Below are 11,520 nucleotides of genomic sequence, written 5' to 3'. Positions count from 1 at the left end.
ACTAAGATGGTATCTGTTTTTTCGGACGTTTTCATCTGTCCCCCTTGACGTATGTCAACGCCTGTAAGCAGCTAAGGGTGTTCATTTCATTGTAATTACAGTTATTGTAACAGCCGGTTTGGCTGCGTTAAAATAAAGTGCTTTGAAAATATGTGATTATTTTTACTGTCTTAATTGTAATAATGTTTATGATAATTTAAATGGTTATTGAGCGTTGAGTGTTTTTTTATCGTTATTCACTGTGTCTGTGACCTGTGGTTGCCCTCCACAGAACGTTGTTTGTAACATCATAAACCCTTTCAACCTGCGAAGCTACATTTCTTTCCTCTCGCACTTGTGCGTAAATAACTTTCTTCGCGACGCGGTGTAAAGCAATCTCCACATTCCAGTACCAGCACCAGTACCAGTAGACTCTCTCTCCCTCTCTCTCTCTCTCTCTCTCTCTCTCTCTCTCTCTCTCTCTCTCTCTCACACACACATATACACACACACGCACCACACAAATACACATAAATCTCTACCACTCCACTGCTTGACACTGCCACACCATTCCCTCAGTCGGCCACCAACTTAACCATGTCTGTCTTATACACACGAGACTCCCTTCCTGACACAATCCTCCCATACACAAATACATCTTTAGCATTTTCATTAAGAGTAGCCATCGAGATGCTGAGCTCTAATGTGTAGTTCATAATCAGTGTGTAATAAGGGAAAGCAAGCCTGCTAAATGTAATTTCAATAGCAAGAACTATAGAAGAAGTGTCATTCTGAGCCTTATCTTTTTACATTTTCTAAAATACATACGTTAATATTGCAATAATAAATGTATTTGAAATCTACATGTATTACATGTAGTAATTACTACCAAGTGAGATGTATGTGCAACCTCCTAAAATCTGAGCAATGAAAAGATATCTGTATGGTGCAAAAATTGGCAGTTGACCCTAAATAACTAAAAGTGTGAGGTCATCCACATGAGTGCTAAAAGGAATTCGTTAAACTTCGGTTACACGATAAATCAGTCCAATCTAAAGGCCATAAATTCAACTATATACCTAGGTATTACAACTACGAACAACTTAAATTGGTAGGAACACATAGAAAATGTTGTGGGGAAGGCTAACCAAAGACTGCGTTTTATTGGCAGAACACTTAGAAAATGTAACAGATCTACTAAGGACACTGCCTACACTACGCTTGTCCGTCCTCTTTTAGAATACTGCTGCGTGGTGTGAGATCCTTACCAGATAGGACTGACGAAGTACATCAAAAAAGTTCAAAGAAGGGCAGCACGTTTTGTATTATCGTGAAATATGGGATAGTCACAGAAATGATACAGGATTTGGGGTGGAAATCATTAAATGAAAGGCGTTTTTCGTTGCGACGGAATCTTCTCACTAAATTCCAATCACCAACTTTCTCCTTGTTGACGCCGACCTACATAGGGAGAAACGGTCACCGCGATAAAATAAGGGAAATCGGAGCTCGTACGGAAAGGTATAGGTGTTCGTTCTTTCCGCGCGCTACACAAGATTGGAATAATAGAGAATTGTGAAGGTGGTTCGATGAAGTCTCTGCCAGGCACTTAAATGTGATTTGCAGAGTATCCATGTAGATGTATATGTAGATGGTCAAAGAAAATCTTTGCTCCAACACAAAATCTTTGAACTTCAGCTTAAGTCGCATTCTCCGTTTTGCTTACCTCCCGAAAAGCCCGTGGGAGTTGTTATCTGTGGCGAAGTGTGTGTAGTGTTGTGTAATTACCATAAATGGCAAACATAAACAATGGCGTTCAAAGTCCCCAGGAGCAATCTTGTGAAATCTAATAACTATAACGTCATCAAGTCAGCCGTATTATTTTCTGACGTAAATAACTCCAGACACTTCAGCACGTTCAGTGCTCACTTGTTCCGATCTTTTTCTGTCTTGACGCAGATCTACAACGATCTCTCCCCCTCCCCACCCCCAATAATGCTCTGAGCGTTGAGGCCAACTAAGAACTGTAACATCTGACAATGAGTCGTTAGGCAACGTGAAACTGGTAAGTGACCAGTGAAATGTAATTTATTAGTCTCAGTACATAAAATGTACATCTCATTAAATCTATTGTACTGCAGGATAGATGTAAATTTGAAAAGAGCATAATGATTTACAAAAAATCTTTTTACAGTATTTTTAGAAGGTTATGCATTGTAGGTTAACAGTTTGTTAAGCAAGTGCATTTAATAAAAATTACTGTACATACAACACGGCAATATTTAGTTAAGAGTAGACCTAACAGTTTATAGATTTTTTTGTTCAATATACGCGACACTGCAACATTAGTTACAGATTAATAGTCTAAAGATTTCTTTCGCTCCAAACGTTAGACCATCATTCATTGATTTTTTAATAGTGTAGTGACATATCTCTCTAAAACTGTTGTCGCGCAATCTTTTCAGAGAGCCATTGTCCATACTTAATTTGTTCCTAACTTCGGCTTGCTATGAATTTGTAGCCCCAGGTACTATGGTGACTTAGCGTAAAGCTTTAAGTCAATGTGAGTGAAGTTTAAAGTTCTTGTGACAACCACCGTAACTTTGCTGAAAGCGGTTATTTTCAATTTTTTTATTGATAACTTTATACAAAAATCAAAATTTCAAACATGTATAATCACGGAATAGTTAATATTTTTTATTTCTTAGATAACAATAGGGTAATAAAACTCTGCCTCACGACAGGTTAACGGTTGCATCCATTTTAGAAAATGTGGAAAGTAGACAGTCTTAGGATCCTTTATGAAACCAAGTAACACGGCCTGATTATGTACGTACACATTTGTCTCTGCGTGTGTGGAGATCTAAAAACGTGAAGTCGAATTGTAGCAGTTCATGTACAGCGAGGTGGAGTGTCAGACAAGACAGCGAAATTATTGTTGTCACTGAGATTTATGATGGCAGTGAAGTTGGTAGCGCGCGAAGGCGTGACAGCTGTTGCTAGCCCACGTGGGTCCCAGCTCCGTGATTGGTCGGCGTGGCTGTGCGCCGGGCCAATACGGGAGCGAGAACCGCAGAGCGTTGGTGCGTTACCGGCCGTCCACCCCAAGGTCACGCCTCCCGCTGTCGCCTGGCCATGCTTCCTGTCACACACATGCCGTCGCCCTATTGTCATTCCACCAGAGAAAACGGACGAGTGATTTCACGCATTGTATTTTTTCCATCTGCCAAGCATAGGGCCTGCTGAGTGACTGATGCCATAAGTACCAACTTAGTCGTTTATTAGTGCGAACCGATAGTTGTCTCCGCAGTTTGCTCAAAGTATTATGTTCGTTCATAGCGGTAATATTTCATAGCGAAAATCTGAAAGGGTTTCAAAGCGTTCGACTCATATTTAATCGATCCCCGAAACTTTTAGTTGTCACAATAGCATAATCTGTCGTACAACATTCCGTGATGCATTTAATGTGAAGCGTTATGCTTTTTCCAGTACGTGATAAAAAGAACGCTCGTGAAATAAAGGACATTAGATAACAGCGCTAGCAACATGGGATTACTAGGGAGACCAAGATTTTGCTGACATAAAAGTTTTAAATAAAAAGGAAACTATTCCAGCGTTGTAAAACGGCACACTGCAAGAACAATTAAGGAAGGCGGGTTCAAAAATATTTGAATATTTCTGAAGCATGCGAGACTCGTATCGGATAGGACTAACATGAGATACTATCCTTCCTTAGAACAACCAGAGATTGAAAAACAGATGACAAAAAATAAAAGTTATTATAATAACTATACATGATTGTCTTAGCGGGATATCCGCGATCGTTCTTTGAATAAGAATATGGCATTTCAGTCTTTCATCGCTATATTTATTGAAAATCAAAAAATTGCAATGAAAGACTGAAATGCCATATTTTTATTCAAAATTATTATGGCCAAATGGGACTGAACCCGAGACCTTCGTAACAGAACTTAACTACTTACAAACTGAGCTACGAAACAGGGTACGCAAAATTATTTAAACACACTGTGTTTTACTGGTGGTAAAAACTATCTCTTTTCGATAAAACTCCAAATGAGGATGAAGCGGCATGTACATAATAATGAAGAAAGTAAAGGCCAACAGCTTCCAAAATTACAATGAATGTGCCACTTGAGGATACGAGGATCGTACAGCAATCAATGAGAAATTACTTATAAAACTTTAAATCTTTATTTCTTAGGTAAACCAAGAAGATCATTTGAGCTTTTGACGCCGTTCCTCACAAGCGACTTCTAATCAAGCTGCGGGCCTATGGGGTATCGTCTCAGTTGTGCGACTGGATTCGTGATTTCCTGTCAGGAAGGTCGCAGTTCGTAGTAATAGACGGCAAATCATCGAGTAAAACTGAAGTGATATCAGGTGTTCCCCAGGGAAGCGTCCTTGGACCTCTGCTGTTCCTGATCTATATAAATGACCTGGGTGACAATCTGAGCAGTTCTCTTAGGTTGTTCGCAGATGATGCTGTAATTTACCGTCTAGTAATGTCATCCGAAGACCAGTATCAGTTGCAAAGCGATTTAGAAAAGATTGCTGTATGGTGTGGCAAGTGGCAGTTGACGCTAAATAACGAAAAATGTGAGGTGATCCACATGAGTTCCAAAAGAAATCCGTTGGAATTCGATTACTCGATAAATAGTACAATTCTCAAGGCTGTCAATTCAACTAAGTACCTGGGTGTTAAAATTACGAACAACTTCAGTTGGAAAGACCACATAGATAATATTGTGGGGAAGGCGAGCCAAGGGTTGCGTTTCATTGGCAGGACACTTAGAAGATGCAACAAGTCCACTAAAGAGACAGCTTACACTACACTCGTTCGTCCTCTGTTAGAATATTGCTGCGCGGTGTGGGATCCTTACCAGATGGGATTGACAGAGGACATGGAAAGGGTGCAAAAAAGGGCAGCTCGTTTTGTATTATCACGTAATAGGGGAGAGAGTGTGGCAGATATAATACGTGAGTTGGGATGGAAGTCATTAAAGCAAAGGCGTTTTTCGTCGCGGCGGGATCTATTTACGAAATTTCAGTCACCAACTTTCTCTTCCGAATGCGAAAATATTTTGTTGAGCCCAACCTACACAGGTAGGAATGATCATCAAAATAAAATAAGAGAAATCAGAGCTCGAACAGAAAGGTTTAGGTGTTCGTTTTTCCCGCGCGCTGTTCGGGAGTGGAATGGTAGAGAGATAGTATGATTGCGGTTCGATGAACCCTCTGCCAAGCACTTAAATGTGAATTGCAGAGTAATCATGTAGATGTAGATGTAGATGTACACACTTTCTGTCACTTTTGGACATAGTGTCCATTTTTTTATTTTTGCACATATTTTTACCGTCGTTCTGTAAGTTTGACAACCACCTTACGACAGGACTCCGTTCTAGTTTCCTGAAGGTACTGACGCACGATGAAACAAACAGTCCGCGGGTGCAGGACTGGGACTGTAAGGAGGATGTGGAAGTCTCTCACACCCAAACCGCCTGACACGAGCAGTGTGAGGACGGGCGTCGCCCCGTTGCAGGGAGTTTATCTTCCACGTAATATTTCCCGCGTAGTGCATCTTTCATTGGGCCAGGCAGATAGGAGTCGCAAGGTGTGACACCCGGGCTGTAAGGTGGATGAGGAAGAACATCCAATGAAGTTTTGAGAGCTTATAACACTCCCGTCTGCTACTGCTATACCATAACCTCGGAACTGGATGCAATTTGCAAATCAGAATTATTTTGTTGGAGTAATAATGGTATAAAGCAACAGAGCAGTGTTACCCCTGAGAGGAAGTTTGTTATGTTGACCGTGTTGTACCTAACGGAGGTGGCTTATCGGAAGTGAAAGTCAGAAATACGTAAATATTTGAACAGTACGAACAAAATTTTGCCTGTCTGCACTGTTCAACTGATAAAGAAAACGGTCGCCAGCCTAACTAGGCAAGAGAATGATTAACATTCTCGTTTAAGAAAGTAGTTATTAGTAATTTTAACGAATAAACACAACCTATACTTTGTCACACGCGAGTGCAATGAACTCTGACACATACATATGTTTACGGTAAGATTGAAACTAACACTTAGAGCAGCAGAAACTATTTGCAAAATTATAAGAGATACCGATACACACTATTACTTTCAGGGCTTAAAGAAATTATGGTTTTTACAATTAGTGGTCTTTCCGTTATTGTTACCGAGCATTAACACAATAGACAAACTGTGGATCCTTTTATGCTATTAATATGCACTTCTAATACACAAGAGAGACAAACACTTAGCAAACATGGGTATATAACGTTTCACAACTGCAGTTTTCCACTTTTAATACATTGAGAGACAAAATTAACATATATGTAAGATACTGACTCACCTTCTGCGATTTACAACAGGTAGTAATGTGATCATTTACTAAGTATAACTTACGTAAGCCTCAGTCTTAAGAACTCTTAATTTGAAATTGGCAACAACACATTAATAAGTAGTTTTACTAGGAAAATCGTTTTTAGCAAGCATCATTAACTTTAGCTCACTTTCTTGCCACATTAACTTTAACTTTCTTTTTACTATGTTCAAAAGACATTAATTAGTAAAAACACTGGTCTTCAACTTTCTTTCAGTAGGGACACTCGGTAATCACTTTAGCTCAAACGGAGAGGAACCTGAGAGGTGTTATGATGAGGAGAAAATCAAGGTAGGTACATAAATTCTGATAAAATTTACCTTATATTTGAGCACAATAACACACCCATTAAGCTGATCCTTCACTGTACATCATTATAGCATTCCGATGCAATGGTTGCGCAATGTGGTGGCAACTGCATGTTGGTAGGTGGAATTGCAGGTAAGACTCTGGACTCTGTCATTTCTTGGTGGCGATGATTGATACCAATCCCAGAATATTTACAGCTATTTATCCATTCTTCCGAGGCACTGGAAAGCGGCAGGAAAAGCCTCTCTCGTAACCAGCACAATATGCATCTTTTACATGGCAGTCCCCAACTCGTAGCTCGTCCCCAACTCGTAGCTCGTCCCCGACTCGTAGCTTGTCCCCGACTGACTATCAGTTCCACCTTTTCTACATAGGCCAACCACAATTTGCACGCGCTACACAGTTCCGTTCCCGAGGGGAACCACTACACCTTTTACATACAAACTAACTAAGAACCCTAAGTGAGGATCAGCAGTTTACATAACAGCAACCAAATACATTAATTAAAACAGAACATTTGCACATATTGATATTTCTACCAAAAATTATTCACACAAAATTACAATCATATACAGTAAGTTTTGTTCCCTCCAAATGGGACAAAGCATTTAAAGTACAGATACACTACTTTGCATTGAACCAAACCATGACTCAAAGTTTGTACAAAGAAAGGAGTATACAATTCTGTGTTATCGATTCAATCAAACAATATTTACAGAAGCTCAACGATGTAACGTTAAATGAAACAAAAGCAAAATAAATCAGTACAGCATTAGAGCTATGGTGTTACAAGCTCCTCTCGCATGCGCACACTTGCGTGATGCCTTATGTTGTCGCGGAGAGGGAGAAGTTTGTAAGCATTTTTGTGTCAACGAAAACGCTGAAATCGTTTCTTCAATCTCCCGAGAGTAGTACAATGCGCTTCAGAGTTGATCGTTGCAACGCGCGTGGGTATATCAAATAGAATAACCGTTTCAGAGTCTCAGGAGGCCGTTGCCACGACTTTACTGATTGAAGACGCTGCTTTGTACCTTTTCTTCGGAGGAGATGTGGTGTGCCGTTTTGTTTCCTGTTCGAAGTGCTGAACCCATGTTTCATCGTTTGGACGATATCCGACAAAAAAATTGTCACGATGACCCTCGTAACGCGCAATCAATTCGGCACATATGGTGTTTCGTTGCTCTTCTGTTAGGCGGCGAGGAACGCAGCGGGCTCACACCTTGGAGTACACCAACTGATGGCCGAGTGTGTCGGCACTACCAACAGAGACGAACAGTTGTACAGCGAGGTGTTTGATTGTGATCTCCGCACGTTCCAACATTGCAGCAGACACAGCGGCCACGGGCAGTCGGGAGATCGGACTGGTTAACGCGCCCTTGTTGCGTTGACGACAGATGCCTCGTCTAACGACAATCGGTGCTTTTGTTCTGTGTCAAGTCTCCGCAGATATTCTGCAAGCGCCTGTGAATATCTTTCTGCCAAAAGAAACTCAATCACAGATCTCTGCCTGGAACACACCGTCTTCACAGAGGCCATTGTGAAGGCTATGCAAGGAGCCGCGAGCTATCGGAACTTCATGAAACTACACTACACTATATATATTACTAGAACCGATATGTGATTACATTTTCACGCAATTTGGGTGCATAGATCCTGAGAAATCAGTACCCAGAACAACCAACTCTGACCGTAATGACGAACTTGATACGCCAGGGCATTGAGTCAAACAGAGCTTGGATGGCGTGTACAGGTACAGTTGCCCATGCAGCTTCAACACGATACCACAGTTCATCAAGAGTAGTGACTGGCGTATTGTGACGAGCCAGTAGCTCGGCCACCATTGACCAGACGTTTTCAGTTTGTGAGAGATCTGGAGAATGTGCTGGCCAGGGAAAATTTGAAGAAATGGCTGGTGGGACAAAGATTTTATTCAAACGAAGAGGTGATTGCAGCAACTAATAGCTTTCTTGCACACTTGGACAATTCCTATTATTTGAATGGGATCAACAAATTGGAACAGCGTTGGACGAAGTTTATAAGTCTATAAGGAGACTATGTCGAAAAATTATACCCCAAACACGTTAGTAATTTTTGCACGGACTTTTCAGACGCCCCTCGTATGTTTGTATGGCCGCATGGTCGTCAGATAACTTGTTCTAGGTGTAGACTCCAATGTCGCCCCTTCCCCCTTCCCTGCTATGTTTCACGCCGTCTGCCTCAAGTTAAAGCACAGCTGTCCAAGTTCAAACAATTCCTCTCTGATGTCACTCTAAGTTTGGATCTGTCCACTGGGGCTTAGCTGGAACTGTTTATGTATTTATTCCACACCAGAGAGAGTGCCATTTCTGTGACGTCAAAGTTAATTTAGGGAAGAAATGAAGCTTGTCTTGCTTTCACCTACCTACATCCGGCTACTTTCCAAGGTCACACAACTACCCTCACTTCTCCCATCCGAAATACTCGCAAGTAGATCATTGCAAACAGGAAACTTTTTAGGATTTTTGGCGGGTTAGCGATTAAGAAAAGCAAATATGATCGTATAAAATCTTTATTAATTTCTAGATATACATGTACACATATAAAACAGCCCTTTCATTATGGTCGTCTGGCAATGTTTTAATAACATCCAGCTTAATTTTTAACTTACATTTTGAATCTACATTGCAATCATCTACTTCTTTTACTAAAAGGAATTTGACATCAACGAACGAGGTATGTTCTCGAATTCCAATAAATGTCTAATCATTCCCTGTAAAGTGAGTCTTGTACGGCTGTAACAATTATCTGCGTCCTTCCTGCAAATCTTGTGGCAGAGAACGTTTGGGGAATTGTAATTTTACCTCTTATATCCTGCGTAGCACTATTGTTACAACACTCCACTTCTTACTGGTTGCATGCTACTGGCTCTTTTCGTGTACATTCTTGTGGAATTTCCATATACAACTTTATGGTCACAGCTTTTGCAAATGTTCATTAAATGTGCTTTTCCGTTGCTTTTAAGCTCTGCAAACTGTGGTTATGCTGCTAGATGCACAACATACAGTCTTCCAGTCAACCTTTTTAAGCAGGTCCAAGTGGGACTGGATCGTTATAAACAGAATTTTCGTAATTTTTTTTAACGTAGTAAACGTACTCCAATCCACCACTTTTGACTGGAACTCCAACAATTTACCACTTACTATTGGTATTAACAGTAAATGCAGATGTTTTATATTGTCGATTGAAGACATAAAGTTTGAAAATGAGTCCGTGATCATATTTTTGGCACTTAATTTACAGGTCCGTCTTGATCACTTTCTTTTTTTACTATGACCGGATTCGCCTACTACCATCTTCAGGTCATAAAACATTCTGATGTAGTATCAACGTCAAACTAAACATGTAGGTACATAGTAAGTGCTCAGTCTACATCTTTACAGTAAGTAACAATCTATTTTTTTCCTACTGTGTTGCTATTCCCACGTGGAGCTTCCATTGTTAAATTCAAGAACGTGCTACTACTTCCCACATACGCCTCATGAGATTCAATCATTTTACCCCAATGGCATTTGTAAATGAAACAGGAAAAGAGGAAAAAGGTAATGGTACCCCCAAGTATCCTCTGCCACATACCACAGGTGGCTTGCGGAATATGATGTAGTCTTACTATGTACCTACATGTTTAGTTTGGCGTTGATACTACATCAGAATATTTTTTGATCTGAAGATGGCAGTCGCCGAAACCGGTCATAGTAAAAAAAATATATGTGATCAAGGCGGACATGTAAAATATTTTATGTTGTCCAGCCTGCTTGCAAATCTGCAATAGCCTCTTCTTTTTCCAGTTACAGTTAACAGTCGTCGTTCATGGAAGTTCTATTCACCGTATAGTCCATTTATAGTTTCTTAACTTTGATGTCCTCCATTTCCAGTTTTCTTTTTTGAACACATGCTGGTGTGTCATAGTTAGGGGAGTAATTTCTTTAGTATGGAAAGGCTTATGTCTGTTCTTAATACCTGTAGAATAACATTATTCTTGCGCACTAGTCGAAATTTCGAAACATCTGTATCTGACGATATTGTGGAGAACAAAGATACGCACTGAGAAAAATTTGTTTCTCCTGTTTTAATGTAACACTTCTATGTAATACTTATATCGCATTTGCTGGAGTCTGCTCTAAGAATTTCCATGTAGTTTGAAGATAGATAATTAAAACTGTATGCACACAGAACGTATGAGACCTTAACGTTTCCCGGCGAATTGAATGTTCAAATAACTTACGGGTTTGTTGCCGGATGGCGTCGTCGAACACCGCCGATATTTCGGCAGGAGTACACCCTGCCATTCTCAAGGCACAAATGCAAGGAAAAAGAAACGTGCAAGCAAATTTAATACCTCGGTTCACAGAGGAGAAATAAGGAAGACACCACACACAGAATAAGTGTCAACACAACAAAGATAACCAACATCAGAAATATCGATAGTTACTATTAATCAACAGGTGAGGTAGCACTAATTCTGTCCCTCTGTTTTTTGATGAGAGACAGAGCCGGATTCCCAGCAGCATTTAAACAAAATCCACCATCTCTGTTAGTAAGGTTGCTTGATAGTCTGATTTCAACAGCTTCCTTAATAACACTATCCCAATAGCTGGACGTGCAAGCCAGAATCTCCGTGTTGTTGTACTCCATAGGATGACCGATGTCAAGGCAATGTTCTGCAATAGCGGATTTGCTCGGCTGTTGTAAGCGTGTGTGACGCTTATGTTCAATACACCGGTCTTCCACAGTCCTGATTGTCTGACCAATATGACATGCCACAACTGCAAG

This window comes from Schistocerca cancellata, chromosome 9, assembly GCF_023864275.1.
Source record: "Schistocerca cancellata isolate TAMUIC-IGC-003103 chromosome 9, iqSchCanc2.1, whole genome shotgun sequence".
Taxonomy (NCBI): Eukaryota; Metazoa; Arthropoda; class Insecta; order Orthoptera; family Acrididae; genus Schistocerca; species Schistocerca cancellata.
Note: the sequence above shows the minus strand (reverse complement) of the source record.